We start from the raw sequence: 23,402 nt of genomic DNA, 5'->3' as shown, positions 1-23,402 counted from the left end.
TCGGGCCCTGATAGTATCGCAATACAACGAATACACCTGCAAATAAGTCTATGGAGAAACGCGAGTTAAAACTACACATGATATCATGATACGGATATTCAAATGCGAAATGAATTTTTAAAATAATATCGCGGTGCAAAAGTGTTATCTCAATAATGCCCAACCCTACTTGAGAAAATTCTTGAGGCCCTTTCGTGACTCCTTCGATCTAAGCGGGTCCCCCTCACATCCCAGGACCGAGTCGGTTTGTAAGTCTGGATAAAATATACGCTCTCAGCAAAAATGGCTAGTCAGCACAATGTTGGTATTGTTGGGACATATAACTATTTGTCCAATAGTTTTTTTTCTGGGCATAAGAACTATACGCAAAAAATGATACATAAGATGATAATCGATATAATGCAACAATTACTTGCTTCTAGATCTTTGATTAGCTCAATTAGTACTAAGTTCAATCCTTCCCTGATGTAATATTCGAAAGAGGTTGAGCGTTAACAAACTTAAAATAACTAATCGATAACAACCAGCAATTGTGGGTCTTGCTTCTACGTTACCTTATATACTCATGGCTTGCGCTGACGTCCCATCAGCAGCCATTGTTTCAGCATTGCTACAGAGCGCGTACCGTACGCTGCCTACGTTTCGCAACTCGATTTGTTTTTGCAAGAACATGCATTATTACCAGTAATGCGTGAAGATGTCAGATACAAAATATATAGGGTATGAACCATCTTTTAGGATCATGTTATTTTTATTTCTAATACATGCCTGAAGTAGTTTAAAAACAGTCAACTCTACAACTGCATGTTTTATTTGTTTAAATTTGCCTTTCCAATATTGAGGAGTTCCATCTTAGAAGTTATAAATGAATAAAGGGCAAACACCAACCAATCCCTAACAAATCGTAGGGTCCCAACGTTTCGGTGCCGGCTCATTTAAAGGAGAAGCAGCTTCTTTCTTTTCTTCTGCGGTGAATGTAGCGCAGTATCTTCGTTTTTTTACGGTGGTTAGTTTTCAAACCAGGTGCGGTACCTTCGTTTTCTTCGAAGTTGGTTATTTACAAACAAGGATCAGCATCTTCGTTTTCCTCTATGGTAGGGCCCTGTTTCTTTGGTGTTTTTTCTAAGTGTCGAAGTCCACTGACGTATGCTGAGGGCAAGGTGCCGGAGGATCGATTAATATTTCCTGGTGTGGTCTGTATGCGCCATGACTCAATAAAGAGTCGTTGCCGCAAGTTGGTTTCTACATCCAGGATTCGTGTATTTTTAAAGTCGATGCGGTGGTCATTGTCCTCGCAGTGTTCCGCAACAGCGCTACGCTCTCGATCAAATTTCCGTACGTCATTCTTATGTTGGCGGACTCTTTCCTTGAGGTTTTTTGTTTCGCCGACGTATGAAGCGGAACACTCAGCACAGGGAGTCTGGTACACAATGCCTTGTGCTTTTTCTCTCGCTGAACGGTCTTTTAGACGAGGCATTAGGCGCTCTAGTGTCGAAACAGGTTTGTGAGCCACCTGAATACCTTCTTTGGCCAGCGTACGAGCCAGAGTTTCGCTAGTTCCCTTTATATAAGGTACACAGACGCGGATGTTAGGGCGGGACTGCGTGCTATTCTGTGGGTGCTCAAGACTGCGACCAAGACGACGGGCAACACGGCTGATGAAGCTGTTGGTGTAGCCATTCTTTTTGAGGTCGGCGATGACAGCCTGTTCTTCACTTTTTTTATCTTTCTTTGAGGAACAGATGTTCCGCGCTCTGGACAACAGGGTCGCAACCACCGACACCTTGTGACTCGAAGGGTGGTATGAGTCAAACCGAAGGTAACGTCCAGTGTGGGTCGGCTTCCTGTACACAGTGAGCTCCATGTCTTCACCTACTCGCTTGACAAGCACGTCCAGAAACGGCAAGCTGCCGGTTTTTTCAAGCTCTAATGTAAACTGGATGGCCGGCTCGATGGAGGTGAGGTGAGCTAAAAAGTTGTCCACCTCTGATGTTTTTAGGATACAAAAGCAATCATCGACGTACCGTAGGAACACTTTGGGGCTAGCCGGAAATGAGTGCAGCGCCCTTTGTTCGATGGCTTCCATCGTCAGGTTTGCCGTAGTAACCGAAATAGAAGCTCCCATTGCGGTTCCGCTGGTCTGGCTGAACAACGCTATCCAACTACCTCCATCGCACCCTTTCCCCTCTCGTCGGAAGAACGCCAACTAACCTACGAAACACCGGTCATTTCGTGGAGCTCGTTTCAGAACTCAAGGTCACCACCGAGGACAGTCTAGTGTCATTCGATGTAATTTCACTGTTCACAAGCGTTCCAGTGCCCCTGGCTGTAGCCACAGCCAGGAACCCTCTCGAAAAGGAGAAAGACCTGAACGAAAGAATCTGCCTTAGCGTGGATGAAATATGCTGCCTCCTTGAATTCTGCCTTCACAGCACCTACTTCAGCTTCCAAGGAGAGTTCTTCAGCCAGACCAGCGGAACCGCAATGGGAGCTTCTATTTCGGTTACTACGGCAAACCTGACGATGGAAGCAATCGAACAAAGGGCGGTGCACTCATTTCCGGCTAGCCCCAAAGTGTTCCTACGGTACGTCGATGATTGCTTTTGTATCCTAAAAACATCAGAGGTGGACAACTTTTTAGCTCACCTCAACTCCATCGAGCCGGCCATCCAGTTTACATTAGAGCTTGAAAAAAACGGCACCTTGCCGTTTCTGGACGTGCTTGTAAAGCGAGTAGGTGAAGACATGAAGTTCACTGTATACAGGAAGCCGACCCACACTGGACGTTGCCTTCGGTTTGACTCATACCACCCTTCGAGTCACAAGGCGTCGGTGGTTGCGACCCTGTTGCTCCTCAAAGAAAGATAAAGAAGTGAAGAACAGGCTGTCATCGCCTACCTCAAAAAGAATGGCTACACCAACAGCTTCATCAGCCGTGTTGCCCGTCGTCTTGGTCGTAGTCTTGAGCACCCACAGAATAGCACGCAGTCCCGCCCTAACATCCGCGTCTGTGTACCTTATATAAAGGGAACTAGCGAAACTCTGGCTCGTACGCTGGCCAAAGAAGGTATTCAGGTGGCTCACAAACCTGTTTCGACACTAGGGCGCCTAATGCCTCGTCCAAAAGACCGTCCAGCGAGAGAAAAAGCACAAGGCATTGTGTACCAGATTCCCTGTGCTGAGTGTTCCGCTTCATACGTCGGCGAAACAAAAAACCTCAAGGAAAGAGTCCGCCAACATAAGAATGACGTACGCAAATTTGATCGAGAGCGTAGCGCTGTGCGGAACACTGCGAGGACAATGACCACCGGATCGACTTTAAAAATACACGAATCCTGGATGTAGAAACCAACTGGCGGCAACGACTCTTTATTGAGTCATGGCGCATACAGACCACACCAGGAAATATTAATCGATCCTCCGGCACCTTGCCCTCAGCATACGTCAGTGGACTACGACACTTAGAGAAAACACCAAAGAAACAGGCCCCTACCATAGAGGAAAACGAAGATGGTGATCCTTGTTTGTAAATAACCAACTTCGAAGAAAACGAAGGTACCGCACCTGGTTTGAAAACTAACCACCGTAAATAAACGAAGATACTGCGCTACATTCACCGCAGAAGAAAAGAAAGAAGCTGCTTCTCCTTTAAATAGCCCCTTGAAGAAGGTGCCGAGCCGGCACCGAAACGTTGGGACCCTACGATTTTTTAGGGATTGGTTCGCGTTTGCCCTTTATTCATTTATAACATTTAACCCAACCAGGCAGACGTCTGCCGAAATGTTCACCTTCAAATCTTAGAAGTTAGTTCTAATAATTTGTGTGGTAAATAAATAAAAAAATTGCACCTACGTTTTCTATAAAATACAGTACACCATTCATTTGAAATGGAACAGTTCGACGGTAAATTACGACTACGCGATCCTGAAGCTGAAGACTCCACTGGACTTCAGCGGTGCTCAGAAGGCGCTGATGCCAATCTGCCTTCCTGAGAAGAGCCAAGTTTTTGATAACCGAACCTGCACTGCCACCGGATGGGGATATTTAAAGGACAGTAAGCGTTTTTAAGTGGTAGCTTTAAGTGAGAATTTCGTACGGACTTTTCTTGATCATTCTGCTATGGTCGCACCATGGTAGAGTCAAGGGTAACTGTGTCAACAACGAAACAAAGGTACTCGCTTGACGTCGTAGTGCGCAAACAATAGCCTTGCTCCGCACGGGAGGGGGAGCGTCGGGTAAGCTGTGTGCTGACCAAAAACATTACTATATAAGTGCGAAGAAACCCTAAGACATGAACGCATTGTTTCTATTGTCTATGGCCTGCAAGGACGTCAAACCAGCTGCCATTTTGGTGGCCTTGCTGCCGAGCACGTATCCTTTTGCAGCTTAAATGTTTTAGGATCTTTTTCTGACAAGAAGAAGTTGTAATGACCACCGTCATAGTGCAGCGACGTTACTTGCAAGCCAATCATAGCGCCAACTTCGCCGAACTTACAAATCTTTGCGTTGTGAGCAACATAACGCCGTAGAATCAGAGCTGAAAAAGATTGTTACATTCACAGTTTTTATAGGATCACCATTAACTCCCGTCTAAAGCCTGTTTCACATGCAGCGACTGTACAAAAAGATAGGTGCAAAAGCCGACGCAGCGAGTGCGATCGCAATGCTTGGTCTCACATGCTCCAAAAACCGCGGGATTTCTCTCGGCGCGGTCGGCTTTTCGGACACTAACGTCACGTGTTTGACTGCCTAAGATACAACCAAAACGTCTTAATACACACAAATCTCTCACGAATAGAATATTTAACTAGAAATTCCTAATAATTGAGCATTAAACTAAAAGCTTTTGGGCGTCTAAATTTATTTTTAAATGCACAGCTATCGCGGATGAAAGCTGGTTAATGAACGGCTGTTTCATGAGAAAGCGATCGCACCGAATCTGCGACAAACTACCAACTTGGTGGAAACCAGTCGCATAGTTGCTGGAACAGTGCGACTGCGATCTTAATCGCACATTTACTTTAATTCGCACCGATTTGGGACGAGAATCACGGCATGAAAAACAGCCTTTAGTTCATAAAACTAATGCACTTGATAGAAGCGACAGGCATCCCAAACAATTTTGATACTTTTTTACCGCAAAATTAAACTGCCTATCGCCGAAGGCTCCTTCTCCGCTCACATGTAGCGCTAACAGTTCAAACCAGATGATAAGGTTACAAAGCTATGCATTATCTTACTTAGAAAGTGAGGGTGATTTTCTAAAAAAATTAAGTAAAACATGGCGGCCGACGGAGTCCTCAAATGCGTAGAGACAAATAGCTCCAATTGCTGAAAATGGACGAAAATTGGCCCTATTTTTCCATTCAAAAATTTTGAAAATCACTTTTAACTTTGGCAGTCTGGTCAGATTGTTATCACTACAAATGTGCGGAAATAAGTGCTGGGTATGCGTAATCTTTAAAAAAAAAATTGCCATTCTGTTTGAGATTCGCTGTAGATGACGAAACGAAGCATGGCTTGAGCTCTGGCACTGATATATGCCACGGCGCATATTTCTTGCAAACATACAATGGTCCATAAAAAGACCGAGCTATGAAGCGGCCGATGGAGCCAGAGAGCCAAAGAAGCGCTGTGAGATAGTCTCTAATAGAATTCACGCTTGGCGTATCTTACAAGTACTGACTACCACAGTTGGTGAACACGTTGGCGAACACCACAGTTGGCGAACCCGGAATACACGTACTACGCGACCACAAACGAGTGCCACACCACAATTTCCTTTAGGGGCCGCTGCATTGCTTCTCATTTCAGTGATGCGCCACCATTTGCATCCAAGTATCGAACGAGGCACGGGCTCAGACATTGGCGTATTTGAAGATTTGATGCCGCTTACAAGACAAAGCCATCATATGCTGCTGTTACATCCGCTACGTTTACATGAATGCGATCGTAGCGTATCGAACTGGTGTTTTTGTCGGCGCCGCCATCGGGGTGCCTGGTGCTGAGGAGTCGCAAGTGCCGATTATCATGATCTCAAAAGTGCGATTTTGCAATCATAAGGTTCGGTATTAAGAAGCTCGTGTAATATTGGAATAATATATCGCAAATTGTTTAGACATTTGCGGAGGATATAAAGCTGGCAACCATGATTTTAAGCCGCAAGATGGGCAACTGTCATTACTCTCAAGCGTAGCTTATTTAGTGGCTGTAACACAAACAATTCACCGAAAAAAAGAACCCGTCAAATCTGCTCTCGTCAGGGTCAAGCAAAGGACTTGTGCCGCGTGTCGACGTCTGTGCAAGCTCATGTAAACAGCAGCCAAAACAAATGCTCTCTTCGGACGTTTGGTGCTTGTGTCGCCATCTCGTTGAATCCATTGAAAATAAATCTAGCGAAAAGTGCAATGACAAAAACGTTTACTCTTAATCGCAAATACGAACAAACTAGGTCTTTCCACCAGGGTCTTGAAATTAAGATGGGTGAAACCTCCACTAAGTACAACCAATCGTTTTGTCACTTTTATTTTCCAAGTAATTTTAATTTTTAGATTGTATAAAAACTCGCTCAAAACAGTCAAATTGATTAAATATCTTTAGTGCTCTGAGGGAAAATCCAAGATTCGTGTGACGTTCAATATATCTTAATAATGATGCTCAAAAAGAGTCACTACACCGGTGCATTCCTGAAACTCAGGTTTGTGTGGAAAAATTTACCATTTGAGTGATGATGGGGTGAATCCTACTTAAGGTTCCCAGAAAACACAAATATCTGTTCGTCGCTGTCACACGTTAATGTTTTTGGGGTTTTTACTTGGCGCAGAATTTATGGGTGGAGGAACTGTTTCCAACGTTCTTCAGAAGGTTGATTTGCCCACAGTTCCTTACAATGAATGCAAGAACGACTACAAGAACGTGAACACGGTGGTTGAGGACACCATGATCTGCGCTGGTCCCTAGAAGGCGGAAAATCGGCTTGCCAGGTGAGTGGATAAAAAAAAGCAGTATTTAATATTGTAAGACCTGTGGGACAGCAAAAACAAGGTTTATGCGAGATGTGCACTCCGGTTTACTTTGATCTTTAAAAAAAAGGAATGCCCATGCGCGATTCATATTCCGTAATATCATATAAAATGCCAGTAACAAGGAAAGTTTAAAAACTAAGTAACATTATACGTGGACTTTGCAATTATAGTTTTTTTTTCCTTCATTTGTAAACATTGTGCATCTGCATTGAACTCGGTTTTCATAATGTTAAGTATGTCATGAAACCGAGTACATAATGTTATATAACGTTCATAATATAATAAAAAGGGTGGTTTTCTAGCATGGATAGTGGGAGAAAGGCAAAAGGACTGCAAGATTGCGAAAACAATGGTCGGCATCGAGGTCGCAAGACCCGCCACTGAAGAAACGAAATGGGTCGTTCATGTAGGCGTAATGTCTTTATCCGAGAGGCTGTGTGGAGTATTGGGGCTGCACTGGCAGTCCGTAATAATATTTGAGATATATGAATCCCACTTTGTCGCGCCTAATGTCCTTCGGGTGAAACTATCAACACGGAAGCCCTCAAACACCGCGAAATCTTAATTTTTTACCATAAGTACTCTAATACCCTAGGTACACGAGTGCTCTAAACACCCATAGAGCCGACGGTAGTTGGCTCAATAACAATCGGCCGTAGATAAACAGCGGCGCCAACTGTTATTCAGCCCTTAACGATGATTGAGGTCAACTGAGCTGGCCCACACTCCTAGAAAAAAGGGCCAGAATAATCCTCCCTAAAGGGAGGAACGCTCTTGATACATATATTTCTTCAGAAAGGGAGAAACTTTCGTCCCTTAAGCAGGGGCGCAAAAAGTTCCTCCGTTGACTGCATCTCATTATGGCGGCCACGAATCGGGCAAATCGAGCTCGACAAGGCTTAGCGAGAACACTAGGTCTATTGTACGGAGCGAGAGGAGCAGCAAATAAAAACGTAACACGAGCTTTCCGCGAACTGTATTTATTTCCGAAGCCGGCTTCCCCCTGCAGGTAAAGAAACAAACTTACGTTTCGAAAGCATGCAGTCACTCAGTCTTCTCATCGTCAGCACTGCGATGTTCAACAGAGACAACCGGCACCCAGTTCCCGCACTTTATGTCTTACCTTTGCTATTCCTCGAGCCACAATTCCTTCAACCGTTGCGTCAACCGCACATCACGGAGGAGTGAAAATCATTCGCCCGCAAAACCAAAAGCCGCTCTCAAAAAAAAAAAAGCAAATCCGGAGCCACCTCTTGGCTTACCGCAGCACATCAACACGAAATTATGGCGTAGCCGCGTAGCGTAAAAGGATGTTAAATCGCTTGCCACCAGATGGCAGGGTCAAGCAGACTAATCGCAAGTAGCTAGGCTAGGTGGCGCTAGGTACCGCCCAATTCGTGTTTTACAAAAAAAATATTTGTATTTTTTTACGCCACAATTGAGTTTCCTTTTCTTCGGGAACCTCTAACACATGCAGACACGTTACGCACACTACAAGCATCAGGTGAACATGTATTGAGCGCATACACATGCATCGCACATAAAGTCGTCAATACAACAGCACACTACCCCGATCACTAGTCCCGAGCCCTGCGTTTCCGTCTTTTATACTGGTCGTTTTGAACGTACGGAATTTTTCGGTGATTTCCTAAGCAATAAAAAATATTCCGAGCATGTTCATTTTTTTCCAGCAATGTCATACATTTGAGACTATTTTTAATGGCTCAGGGGATGAATCTCTTATTAAAAAGAAAACGCTGGATGATGCCGTAATTATTTGAAACCCAATAAATCGAGCCGCTCCAATGTGGTTCCGAGCCATGAGTTTGTTTTCCCGCACGGCTCTTCGTAGCCAGTATTTCTATTGTAGTGTTTGTTTTTCTATTTGTGCTGTTCGCGCGCGGCTGCAATTGCCGTCTTGAATTAATCTTTGTAGAGCGGATATTCACTCAGCTGGAAGTGACGCTTCACGGGCAGAGAAATCGCTTTACGATCAACTTGAATGCAGTCAAAGCCGCGACTTGCGGCAGGTGTTAAGTGTACGGAGCTACGCCGTTGCGAGCTCGAAAACTTCTAGCGCTCATCACAGCGCGTCACTTGGAGGGCAGTTTCTACAAGAACCGTAGTATATTTAAACAGTAAAATAAAGAATAGCGCTTTTTTTCAATTTTATAAGTATTTTCTTTAATGCTAAACTTTCATTGTAAATATACGTACCTTCCGTCATAATCTCGTACTGTTCAGTCTTTTCCCCAGAGCGCAATCGCTCTCGGGGACCGACAGTCACATTGGCCACTGTACGATAGGAGCTTACCTTTCAGACCAGCGTTCCAACATGACTATCCACAAGTCGATCGACTGCACCTAATCCCTCAAATGGTCCTAAACTGTTTAATGTAAAGCGGAATATCATCCTGCGACACCCCGCCCCCTCCGATCACGGCCCGACCAGCGGCATCAATGCCCGACAATTTACGTCATCTCATCTTGTTGTTACACCACTGATACGCGAACACACGGTCACATCGGCGATAATTCCAGTCGTCTGTTCACAACACACAACACTGCCATCACGATGTTGCTGACACGCAGAAATACAGAATCACGTTGAACGCCGGTTGGCACTCGGGACGGGACAACAGAACCGAACTCAGCACGGAAGGCACCAAGGCGGCAGGCAGGAAAACCTGCCTGCCTTCGACGCAGTTCCTGCGATTTCCACAACGTCGAAAACGTCGACACAGTTCCTCGTGGTTTCGCTACTGTAGTTCCGCGTGTGTCCCGCAAACCGGAGACGGCCGTCTTACCCAGTGTATGTAGCGCTGCTGGCAGTGCTCCGGTACTTCGCTGTTTCTAGCGGCTTCGTTTGCTCGTTTGATAAAATTAGTGGCAAAACATCAATGTAACCGAAATCTTCTGCACGTTTGGACTAGAAGACGGAATTACAGGCGGCCTTCGCTCCCGCTGAATCTCAGTCAACTAAACATTAATTTATTAAACAACGTGCGCGATGTGCTCGAAAAACAAAACCGAAAGAAGATGAGTCGGGATGGCGAAAGCTTTCTCCCGTCTGCCTGTAGAAGGAGGAAAACGTCTCGTTCCTCCCTTCTTCTCCGCTTGGGGGCGCGTCAGTAGAAGGGAGGAAGACGCGCCGTTGCTACCTTTTTCCTCCATTTTTTCTTAGAGTGTACCAAACAAACTGGTTTTCGACGAGTTGGGATCTGCAAATTGGCCTATGATGGAGTGGTCGATTTTACAAGTTGTCCATCGACAAATTGGCCTTTTACCAACTGGCTTTCAGCAAGTTGGCGGGATACCACGACACACAGGCGTGAGCGCCCGCAGAAATATTCCCGGAGGGAGGAGAGGGGCAGGAGTAGAAATGAAAACCCTCTCGTTTCCTTGCGTCTTTTCCAGAAGCAGAAAGCTGCAACTTCTACGCACCTCTCCTTGCACCAACACCTCCGGGCGCCCTTGCACACTTGGGACGTCGCCGACCGTTCGCGCCTTCGTTCGCAACAGCAGCACTGCTATCTGCAGCTCCAGGAACACAAAATTAATGTGATTGTCGGTTGACTCGATAAGGGTTAACAAGCACAAACGGGCGCCTATGCACACAGAGAACGTCGGCGACCGTTCGCGTCTTCGTACACAACAGCAGCGCGGCCATCTGCAGCTCCGGAAACACAGAATTAAGGAGATGATCGGTTGGCAAACGGTAAGGGCTGACATCACCAAACGTTGCACAGAAGACGCACAGATAAACCACACATCACAGGCGCTGCGCAGCGGTCGCGAGAACAAGGGACCTCGAAGCGCCACAACTCGCTTGCAGTCCTCTTAGCGTCACAGCGTTGTAGTCTTTGCACCGTTGGTTGCAGTGGTCGCAGTCAGGATCAGGGCCCGGCAGTCGAGGCGGCCGAGGCAGTCGAGTTACGATATGTGACCGAAGTGGCCGAAGCCCGCCGCCATCGCAGCTGATCGCAGCCGCCCAGTGTACGTAGCAGCAGTGTAGGCAATGTTTCGAAGCTTAGCGCTTTATGACAGATGTTTAAACTTCTTTCTTTATGAATGTCGAAAACGCCACAGCAAAAGAAACGATTGAAGGACCGACCTGGTCGTCTTGGCCCCTGCGTAAACGGCTTAGATCCAACCTGGATGCCCAAATCTTGTTTATCAAACAGCGTGCTGATGAAGCTTGTAGCAAAGATATTTGTTTAGTTTTCCTTGGCGTCGGTGAATAATAAGGACTTCAATTTTCTTTTCATCGGTCTCGGTTTGTTTATGTGCGTTATGGTAAATAAAACTAAAAATAAAAAAAAACTTTACGAAAAAAAAAAAGAACCGCTCCTCTAGGGATTAAACCTTTGACCACTTGGTCAGTAGCGCGATGTTTTACCCCTGCGCCAACTGAACAAGGAGCAACTTGGCCTTCTCCTTTCATCTGAACTTCCGTTCCTCCCTTCTCTGGACAACTTGTGTGCAACAAGGTGGAACAGTCGCTGTTGCTACCTTTCTCCTCCTTTTTTTCTTAGAGTATACATCAGTTATTCCCTGCGTCGTCTTACGACGAACTGACGCGGACATTAGGAAACATCGCGGCCAATCCACCACCGCGTGAAGGCCACTTGACCTGCAGAAGGGGTGCAGCGACGTGAGGGGCTTGTAGTCGCGTGACGCGTAACAGCTCTGGATTGATTGTAGTGTCACGTAACGTTCGCTGCGCTCCATCGCATGATGAAAGCAGGTATAACTGACGGGGGTTCGCCCCAGTATATTTAAAGATGGTGGCGACCGCCGCATCGCCCCGATTGTCAGCGCCAGCAAAACACTTACTATTGCGGAAGATTAGAGAGGATATCTAGAGAGTATCGAAATAACAAAAAGTGTCGAAAGAGGTGTGATTCGGGACCAGAGTTGCCGCTAAAACGATTACGGCACGTCGCAAAAGCCCACGATCGGCGATCGCGGCCATAGTGATGTCGGTGCCGATCAGACTTTCGTCACGTCTCTCTTACTTTAATTCGTCTGAACGGGTCGGATTATAGTTTATTTACCCTAAAATTAAAATGATCTTATTTTCTGCAAAACATTAATGAATGCAAAATATGCCTATAATAACTTGGCTGCAGACTGATAGGGTTGCAAACCCGTTTTTGATGTAACGAGTATCTTAGGACGCCCTACTGAAAAAAACCATTTGGCGCCCATATGAAAATAAACGGGTCCATACCGGTAACCGTTTAACCATACTGGTCACCAGTTTGTCAAAGGGGTCGCCCGTATGGCTCAAAGGGGTCCCCCGTATGAGCCATAACGGTCACCTATTTGGCAAACGGGTCGCTCGTCTGGGCAAATGGGCGACTCGTTTGGGCAAAGTTGTCGCACGTTTGCTCAAACCGGCGACCATGTTGCAAACTGCACCGGTTTAATCAAACGGCTCTCCGGAGCCCGTTTGATATTGAACGTACAGATCGGCGGCGTGGGCACGCCTAGCGTTTCAGCCGTGGCAGCCAATGTTTTCCGGAAGGCTGGGAGCGCCGGTTCATCGATTTCAGATCGTCCGCGTAATGCAAGTAATTATATTTATATTTCAATTGCGCTGATTTTCGATTATACTGCAACTAAAACTAATCTTTTTTTTTTTTTTTTTTTTTTTACGTAAACGCGCGACGTTGGTGAGCTGATATTTTTGACAGACCTTTAATACTTTGTCCATCTTTGTTGCCTCAATTTACTTATTCAGCTCGAAACTCTCTCGCAGAAGATGCGACCGCGTGAAAGAATGTACGTCTAGACTCCGTTTCACTTTAATTCAAGACGCAGCGAAGGTAGCACGCGTACACGCGGCTGCAAGAACATCGAGCATTGCGAGAGCACGCCCGCCGTTGCAGCACTCAAACTACGAGCTTGCGCTGAGTTCTTTCTTCGCTCGGGCGCAAGCCGAGCTTCTGGCAGCCCCGCCGCCATTTCCAAAGTTCGAGCGCGCGCGCGCGCGCGCGTTTGTTCTTCGGGACTACAAAAACGCATCTCCCTGGAATGCCTGGGGAGAGGGAGAGGGGCTGTCCCGGTGGTCCCAGCGCCTTGACCTCGCCCCCTCCCTCCTCTCTTGTCACCCCTGTCACGTGACCCACAGCAGCGCGCGAGCTACACGCTGATAAGCATCGAGATCCGGAAGGGCGCGCCTTGCAGCCGCTTTTTTCTTTGTCTGCTTGTTGACAGTTGCTGCTCGAAGTTTGCTCGTCCTACCTGCTTCAATCTGTCGCCTAACCCTGCGGTCTTATTGGGATGTCTCTCGACAACGTATTGGATGTGCGCCAAAGCTATCAGTGTTCGAAAAGACCCACGTGTATGTCGGCAACGAGCGATTCTTCAAAGAAGTCGCAAATTCTCGCGGTTTGGTTGGGTTCGGCAAGTGACAGCTTGTGCGCCGCATCGTGTTGAAACTTCCAAGGAGCCGTTCCCTCTCGTTTGTGTTTGTGTGGTTGTCCTGCTTTGACCGTGTCGACAAATATCACAGATTACCTCTTTCAAGTCCGCTATTGTTATGGTAAGTGCACTGCAACCTACGTGTTGGCAACGATTGACCGTTCTTCTACGCGTACTCTTCTAAATTATCTAAAGAATTATGCAGCGCCTATTCGCGCGGCAGCCAGGAGAATAATTTCCCCGAAAGTCTACCTGTATAGTGTTCACAGATCGCTTGCACGTTTGTACTTGTCTACAGTAGAGGTAATAAACTTCGAGGAGAATTGAAAACAATCTTTTGTGTCGGTTTTCCTGTCCACTTACAAGCACCTACGCGAGTGCATTTGTTCTACGTGTTTTCTCCATGCTATAAATACGTTTGAGTTTCAGGACGTCTTAAATATGTTTAAGATAACCAACCTCCCAGACGATACCCATTTAGGGCTAGCGCATAATTTGCCATTTCGAAGTGCACGTTCAAACGTGTGGTCACGTGCCATGTCGAACGGGTACTCATACCATACGGCACCCGTATCAAACGGGCACCTGTATCAAACGGGTACCGTTTCGAACGGGTACCGTTTCCAAACGGGTACCCGTATCCCATAATCACGTTTGATCCAAACGGATCGACAGGTTTGATTCAAACGGGCGACCAGTTTGCCACCCGTTTGAATTTCAAATGGTTTTTTTCAGTAGGGCGACGGAGTCAACAGATGACTAGATAAATTTTAGAGGCTTTTTTCTATTTTAAATCAACAAGAAAGGTGCGCCAGTCAGCCTTCAATTGCATTATTGGACAAATAGTTTGCATTCTCGAGCAAGTTTCACACGTGCGGGGGTCGGCGACGTGATGTTTCTTTGATGAGGCGTGATGCTTGTCGTTTTGTGTGTGTGTGTGTTTTTTTTTTCAATTAATTCTGTTGAGATTCAACTCTCGCCTTGTATATTTTGTCTTCTTGTCTTGAGGTTTTTTTTATTTTCTGTTTTACTTCCTTGTTAATATGACATAAGTTTAGGTTACGTTTCGGTTTTAACTGAGATCGAAAGTGGTGGTCGTTAGGCCTATGTACCGTGTAACACAGGACAACTTGGTTGAGCGCAATGAAAGTTGGGAGATGCCAACGATCGTTGGCTCTATGACAGTTGAGTGCGGTCGTGACCCAATCGGCAAAAGAATATTAGGCGAGTATCTACACAGTATTGTTGGCAAATACTCAGAATATACGCTTCTTCCCATCCACACGATGTTTAGACAATATCGTTCCAAAAGCGGGGCAGTACCAGCACAATATCACTGGAGTACCGCCAACGTCAGACGGACTACCCACCGGACGCGGAGTATATCTACAGAGTACTAGCAGCGTCGGCTGAGTGCACGCCGGACATCGCGTGTTAATCCAAGGTCAATCGAGTCGCCGGAGTACCCGCCGGATATCGCCCGTATGTCCATACAGTACTTGGAGCGTCAGCTGAGTATCCACCGGGCATTGCGTATGTAAATCGAGCTGGCGTGTCGTCTGAGCACCTGCTGGATATTGCGCGTAATCTATAGAGTACTTAGAGCGTCGGCTGAGTATCCACCGGGGGTCGAGTATTTTAATTTTGTACTGGCAGTGCCGTCCGAGCAGTCACCGGATATTGCGCATATATCTACATAGTACTTCAAGCGTCGGTGCTATAGTCCGTTGCAACTCAAGATGGGCGAGGGTAAGACGGGACGGAAGGGAGGAAGCAGACGGAACGCTGGAGAATAGAGAGGAAAACCTCCTCTCTTTAGCGTTCCGTCTGCTTCCTTTTCCCCTGCCCGTCTTACCCTCGCCCTTCATTCTTAGGTTGCAAGAAACTATAGATACCGCCCAATCTATATGCTACAAAATTATTTTTATTTGCTCACGCCACCATTACGCTTCGGGCTTTTTTTGGCACTTTTATAATACACACACGTAAATGCATTACGCACATCACAAGCATAAGCTGAACATTGAGCGCATACACATACACGGCACGTAGAAACATCAAGCCAACAACACACTAACCAACCCCCCCCCCCCCCCCCCCCCTAGAAATAAGGCCGCAGCGCTCTTCTCGTGACGTAGCAACGTAGGGCCATCGGGGGCGCGAGTCGAAACGAAGGCAACGCGCGTGGATTGACCGTCGTACCGCGTTTTCAGTCACATACACGTGTCTGATGAGATAAAATAATGCTGCACATATAAACGGGACTAGAAAACATCTTATTATACGGGAAAAAACATTGCACCACTATATATTTGCTACAAAATGGAACGAGGTGTGCGTATACGACGTCTAGAGAAAAATGTGATTGTTTTAAGTCGAAAACACTGAGTCACGCAAATATTGCTGTAGGAATGCATGTTATATACAGAAATACTTCGGAAAAAGGGCGATACATGCAGTGATTGGACAGAGCAAAACAGATCACAGATAAGAATCAGGTAGACGTAGTCAACGCGGACACGGCTAGACAAGTGTCACTTACGATCATGTGACTGTTATCGCGCGCAGCATTATATCCCGTTCATATGGCAGAATTAATTGAATGTCAATCAAATGACATTATGGGGCCGACAAATCAGCTTGCAATGCTCGTATAATCACTCAAGACCGGGAACTGATTAAATCTCATATCACTTAATAAAAATATAATAACTTCTCCGTGTTTTATGGGTACTAAACTTACAGTTTAGTCAACTAATTCACTTCTCCCTATGGGTTAGAGCAACCTTCGAACAAAATATAAGTTATTTTGTATAAAATAATACTGTTACCTTAATAATACCTTAATACTGTTAAGATTCTAGTATAAACGCGGTAGACGCAATAAAGTAACTTTAGTAGAAATAAACACATAAGCACCAACAACGGACTTCCAATAATCACAGACTTGTTGTTCACCTTCCAATGAAACCTAGAATATTAGCACGCATATTTACAAATGTCGACACAACAGCACGCAAATAACGACAAAAACAGGATTCCATTTGACCAGGTGATTAAAAAAAATCTACTGCAGCACTTTACTCGCGTCCTACATGATGTAGAAAACCCATACATAAGTTGTTCCTCACTTGTCGATCGTATCCATAGGTCCCGCTCAATCCGCCACGAAACCATTTGAACACGAACTCCAAGAAGTATTTTTGTCCAGAGGGGGGTCTATCGATAATGACCAGTGTCATCGTTGACTAGATGTCACTCAAACCGTATCAGGACTTGTTCCACGAAATCACGTAAATGGCGTACTATCAAGCGAACACGAAAAAAAAGAACAAAAATACTATCCGAGACTGCGGTGACGACGGAGAAACTACAGGAAGAAAGAAACAAGTCTCAAAACAACCAGACACGAGAGCGCCAAGCGCCGATACTGGCGCATCGGGGACTTAAGACAAAAGAAAGATTGTTAGTTCAGTTACCAGGTTAGTCAGCGTGCGGGCGAAACTCGTAAACAACACGTGATCAGGAGAGGAGAAAACCGTCCAACACTGTGTGACAACCCCCCTAAGGTCTCGAGCCACAAAGCTACCGGGCTTCGGTGCGATCGTGAATGGACCCGAGGCCAGCGATTACAACAATGAAAAAGCAAGAGGTTTATAAATCCTTGATGCAACCGAACATACAACACACTCATAGTACGCTGCAATAAAAACGGCGGAACGAAGTTCATGGAAAAGTCTTTCAGCGCTAAAGTCTCGTGGCTGACTCAAGAGGGAGAACTTGAGATCTTTCCAGTCGAAGGCTCTGCTGGCATATCCCTCGCCTGTTTCCGTTTGCTTGGGCAACGTGGTCCTCTTCTGGCTCGTGGTGAGGGAGAGGAGGTCAGCAAGATTGTCACGTCCAAAAAGGGGGGGGGGGGGGGGGGCGCCTTCTCCGAAGCATGTCGCGATCGCCATGTGTCACCGCCAGTAACCTCTCACTTCTTGAAACACGCACACTCACCCACACACTCGCGCGCGCGCACCTAGCCGGATCTTGCGTTGGGCCCGAGCGCCCTAAGTAAGGATTAACCAAAGACGGGTACGTCACAACTGTCTCTCTCCCTCTCCCTTCCAAGGCGCCAGCGAGTCTGGCCATGTGAGGTTAATTCGTTGAACTAAAAATATTGGGTTAACTCACCCTCTTACTACGCCTCTTCTCTCACTCGTGTCGTCCCGTCTCTCTCCTCTCCCTTTCCAAGTTATCTTTTTGGGAGGGAGAAAAATAAACAATATTCGTGTCAATCGTGGTTACCCGGTTTGCGGAAACTATATATCAGGATTGCGTTGGTGCAGTATAACAGATATTCTGTGGACATATGCCATGTCAAAATGGTTCCGGCTTTCTGTCCGTCCCCCCTTTCTTTGTATCTTCCCCATGTCTTATTACCGTTACCAACACGCTCCTTTTGTACTTAACTGTCAATATCGTTCTCGAACCGGCCGAAAATGCCTAATACTGCACAGTTTTTGCCGACTCAGAAACAATGTTCAGGGAAAACACGGTTCGTCTACCATATAGATCATGCTTGCGTCGCCGCAATATAACATATATTCCGTCGACATCGGCAGAATCAAAATGGTACCGGCACAATTTTTCGAATACAGCGAAAAATCGGCAATACTGGCACGACTTTCCCGACCCGACCCAAAAGAATGTCACCCCAATATTGTGTGGTGCCTAGAGTAACTATTGTAGAGATGACGTTTACTTGCGTGCCTCATATGTATTTAATAATAATATTGAGGATTCAGAAATAATTACAAAATAAAGTAATCAATATCATTGACGTGGCATTTCACAGGTCATACATGGTAGCTAGCCACGGCCAAAACTAATATTGGCCTGTTTGTTCTTTAACGAGAAGGATTGATGCCTAGGATACATAATTCGTTAGAATGGTTTCTGTGAAATGAGCCTTGAGCGGCATTAGATTTTTTTTTCAATATGGTTGCCATATCTGTGCGCAAATCGTATGCGAGCATATATGAATTATAACTTATAAGTCTCCTTCAAAATGATAGTGCCTCTTCTGAAAATTTTTACACTCCTGCTATTTGGCTGAAGAGTCAACAGCTCTAGATGCGCTTTTTTACAACAACAAATCAAACAGGAAGTACATCTGACGTTCATTGTTTGGAGTGCGTCAATAATAGGGGTGTCTTTTTATACACTGCATCATTGGTGTACGCTGTAGAAAGGAAAGTTATCCATTGCAGCAGCAATGCTTGCCTGGCGTTTTTATCCCGCCTCCCGCAGTGGTGATTCATGACCGCTGGCGGTATGATGGTAATCGAGATCAAAAGCGCCAATGGTAGAGGGACTGAACCCAGCATTACTGGTTTTCACAACGCGAGATTTCGCTCCAAACCACGGTGCGTTGACACACGCGACCACCACTGCCCCCCCAAAGCCGCAGTCACGTACAACAAGCACTGTGCTTGGTGACGTCGTATTGACAACATTATCCGCGCACAAGCCTCTAGCATGTCTGAAGTATATTTTCGGCATAGATATGCAGGTTGGGAACACGCCGGCAGGTGGTTTCTGTCTCACCAAAGTAGCAAAAAATGCGCCTCCGGAAGCATCAGGCCTTAGAAAGATGTGTCGGCAGTGGTAATGCGGCCTAACAAAATTCCTAAGGGCGAAGATAGCTTCTGCGCACGCTGCGTGGTCCCGGTCGTGTGTTCCCACTTCATGAGAGACGGTGCCGTTTTCAGGCAGCAGTGCGGAGTCCTGCAAGTTTCCTTCAAAAGCCAAACCGGCATCGTGCATAGCCTGTATTAACCCTGACTTCGAACACCCTCGGAGCAATCAGATCTTTGATTCCTTACTCAGCCTCATACGGTCGTCAAGGGTCGCTCACTATACTCTTCTGTTGCAAGGTGAGGAGGTACAAATATGCCCTTCCCAAAACGTTCCCTACGCTCCATGATGCGTGGTGTCTTCCTTTCCTGCTTTCGTTCAAATACTTTACTATTTCCTCTGCGAAATACCGATGGCCTTGGCGGTAACAGCTTTAGCCAAGTAGGAACGACCAGACACGCCCAGTTTCGGTTTCTTAACGTGAATTCATCTCTAGCTAGTTCCTCAGCGTTTCTTAAAGCCAAAAAAAAAAGAGAAGCGACCACGAAGCTCGACGATACTTGGTTAGCGGGGGAAGAGGAGCAGCGAAGGAAGCTCGATGCTGATTGGCTAGCACGTGAGGTCACGTGACCACATATGGTTGACTGGGAGTATAACCACACTCTAAGAAAAAAAGGTGTAATCTCACACCCTTTGTCCCAAATAAAACACCGCACTATTTCAGTTCGACGTGCAGCGCACTGACGTCGATCTGACGTTACTAACGTTCACGAGAGGCTTCATAGCCATGTGGTGCAACTTATTAAAATCTCGAACGTACCTCTAACTGATTAGAAAAAAAAATCGGGGTTTTCTTTGCCCTACTGCAAAACCTCAGTGTTTTCTCTCTGTGGTTTTTGATACGTACTTTACCGTTATCAAGCCCCTCGAAATATTTGGAGCCATATGTTCGACTACAGCGCGCTGTACTTCGAATTGAAGTTTTACGGTGCATTATATGGGAAAAAGGGGTGTGAGGTGATACCTTTTTTTTTTAGAGTGCACCTGCTGAACCGGCGGAGGAAGCCGGACAGTTTCACAGGGGTGGGTGGGGGTCATGTGAAGAAAGGTGAGTGAGGAGGAAGTGTTCACATGGCTGAGGGGTGTGTACTGCTGGAGGAGGGGTTAGCGGTATTGTGTCATTAGACGAAGGTCTATAAATGGGCACGGTCCGCGTTAAGTTATCTCAAGGTGAGCGCCGTGAATATAGGCATTTAGCGGCGCTGAATCTCAGCGATGAACCACAGAGCGATTAATTCAATGCGTTTCACGTATGCAACAAAACTGTCTGTCTATTTTGTCATACATTTTTTTTTTACTGAACTGGGAGGGCTGGCTACCGCAATCTTTCGTACCGTGGGCCTTCGAGGCAGCAGAAACTGACATGAATAATTCGCAGTCAACGGGATGGGATGTCGAACGCGGGCCGCTATACTTCGTTTCGCCTTAGTCCAACTTTTCATGGGCACTCTTCGCTTCCAAAGCTCTACAGAAATTTGAACCTGACAGTAGAAGTTTCGTCGCTCGTCATCAACTTCATTCAATCTAGTCGCGTGTTACATCAGAAAAGACGACTGAGCAAAACGTGACCCGCGTAGCAGTCGTTTGCTAGCAGGGCGAACCCGGTTTTAACACCTTATTTCGGGTTTTTATCATCGCTATGTGGCCGTGGGACGATAGCAGTAATAATGAGTAGATGTGAAGGAGATACGTATATGCTTATAAACGTTCGTCACTTTTTTATGACACAAATTTTAAAGTCGTTTCAATACCCTGTGATTTTTTTCTGCAACAACGGCCCCAGCAAATGTATGTTTGAAGATGAGCTCCATGTTGTGGCGTCATCACTTACAGGCTCGATTGTCAGTAATGTCTACTAGTTATTTTTAGTACCTTCAATGCAATTAGGTCAAGAGTAGATGCTTTTTAGCCAGTAATAGCTCGTTGAAGTCAATAAAGTTGATAGTATACAGATTGCTTGAATTGTCAATATTAGACACTCACAGCCATCTCTGGCCTTTGCAAGCCAAGTTGACAAAAAAAAAAGAGATTCCGGAGACAATATTATCCGGTTGAAGCCAGTCCAGTCCTAAAAATACGAATGACACATAAGTGGCATTCAACGTTGCAGCCATTCACATCAATTTGAAGCTGGTCAAATCAGCAATAAATCTCAAATTCCTCTAAGGGTTAGCTAAAGACAATCCTAATCATAAAAACACAAATGTCGTAAGTTAAACGTTTTCAAACAAAGCGAGGACAAACACAAAACGTCGAAAGTACGAAAATAGTTCCAATAGTCACTAAAATACAGCATGCTTCAAAATAGAGAACTGACTCAATAAGTTTACTTATATGAGAAATGGTAATTTGGAGCCATTCCGCTCCACACCAGCCTAAACTATAAAAATAGCAATTGTATCAGACACAAATCATCAGGATCGAATTCTAAAAACAATATGTCCTCTTCTTTTTTTAAACGTTTTGCATATTAGTGCAGCCACTCACATGCTTCCATCGCACAAGGTTCTAAGCGTCACAATTGTCACATTTTCCTTTCTTTAAGAAAGAAGATAAAAAAAAGCACACAAAACCGAAAAACAAAATAAAAAAAAACAACAACAAAGAAACACACATAAAACACGCGGTACTCTGCTTTTGTATACTGGTAGTATTTGTGGCCGTGGTGTAGCCAGTGCGGTCAGAGCACAGTTCGGCGTGATATCCGTGTAGCGCCCTTACTAGTCCGAGCATTCGCTCCTGCGCCGTCTTGCTGCACTGCTGCGGTGACTCCAGCTGAGTTGTTGGACGGGTTTCCACTTGTACTCGTGACTGAACTTAGGAAGCCTGACCATGTTGCACTGTTGGGGTCTCTCAAACAACCGGGAAGCATCCCGCTATTCCTCCGAGTCTTTGGCACTCTGCATGTCTTCCTTGGTTGAGGGCAGGTGCGCTCTGCTACTCCGAAACTTCCTCCCTGCATCCTTGCCTCAGCTTAATGCCGCAAGGACGCTGTTCCGCACTAAACCTCACTCAAACGCAGAAGTGTATATGAGGCTTAAGCTTCGCACGTCGACAGTGGGTTTATGCGGTCGCCACGTTCGATACGATACTCTGCGTAAAAACTCGCGTTACGCTACCGCCATGCGGCCTCACCGGACTGTCTCTGTTTCCATGATCGCTTTAATAAATCAAGAATTTTTCCTGATATGACGCCGTCGACGCAAATTTATATATTTATTCGTAAAACAGCGCGCTCGCTAAATCTCATCGTTGTAATAAGCTTGATTTTACAGTACATTAGGAATGCTTCGATTCTGTTGTCCTACCATTGTCACGCATAAAATAGTCCTGCCCTCACGTTCGACCGCACGAGGTAAAAAATCTTCGAGCACTTCGCCTCGTACGAAGTATTATAGGTACATTGCCACCTCGCCATAACGTTGCGACGGTGTCGTTCAGGTCGAAAAGACTCGAGCTTCGCTCCTTGATGCGCTTCCGCCTGAGAGCGACGTTGTCGATGTCGTCGTGTCGCGGAGGAGACAACGCTTTACATTTCTATAGCGGAGACACTTGCAGCGGATGCACTATACCAGTGGGGAGGAGCAGACCCGTTTTTGTCACGTATGACGATTGATGAGGCGACGACTGATTGAAGAAAACTAAACGTTTAATGGGGCGAACTTGTGTCGAAAATAAGATAGAAAAAAAGGCCAGCGTCAAAAGCGTTGATGGCGGCATAACGGCTGTATCGAGCGCTGGGGCGAAACTGGCTTGCAGCTACTGCTGGAAAGAATAGTACCTGCAAGCAGGCGAAGACAAGGGGGTTACGAATCGTGTCGCGAAGCGTACCGTGTCGCGAAGCGTACACGCCCGGCATCAAGACCCGAACCTTTTTTTCTTCGGGAGTCTTTCCGACGGCATGGTGAATGAGTCAGAGAACGCATTCGACTGAAACTTGTGACGCTCTTGTTCGGCCCTTGTCCTCTTGCTAAACGAAGTTCTTTGTCCCGTTCACGTCACCACTGGCTGGCAAATCTGCGTCGGTGCTATGTCTGGAAGTCTTCCGACAACCAACTCTCTTGGTTTTTAAACCAGGTGCGTGCCGTGCCTTCCAGAGCGAAATAGAAAATCCGTAGGCTCAGCTCAGGTCCCTATCCGATGAACCGGTCGACGCACTCGTATCGGCTCAACCATTCGTTCAGATTTTCACAACGATCCCCATGGAAGGTCGCTGGTGTCCATAGTGGGTCCTGCACGTAGACAATGGTCGTCGGTGGCGTT

At 46.1% G+C, this 23,402-nt stretch overlaps 1 pseudogene; it reads left to right on the top strand.

Annotated features, from left to right (window-relative positions):
• Positions 1-3,972: 3,972 nt before the first annotated feature.
• The window catches only part of LOC120841743, a 30,033-nt pseudogene continuing 10,603 nt past the window's right edge, over positions 3,973-23,402 (top strand).

Source organism: Ixodes scapularis, unplaced genomic scaffold (genome assembly GCF_016920785.2).
Source record: "Ixodes scapularis isolate PalLabHiFi unplaced genomic scaffold, ASM1692078v2 ptg000323l_1__unscaffolded, whole genome shotgun sequence".
Taxonomy (NCBI): domain Eukaryota; kingdom Metazoa; phylum Arthropoda; class Arachnida; order Ixodida; family Ixodidae; genus Ixodes; species Ixodes scapularis.
This window is presented reverse-complemented; position numbering and strand designations above follow the sequence as displayed.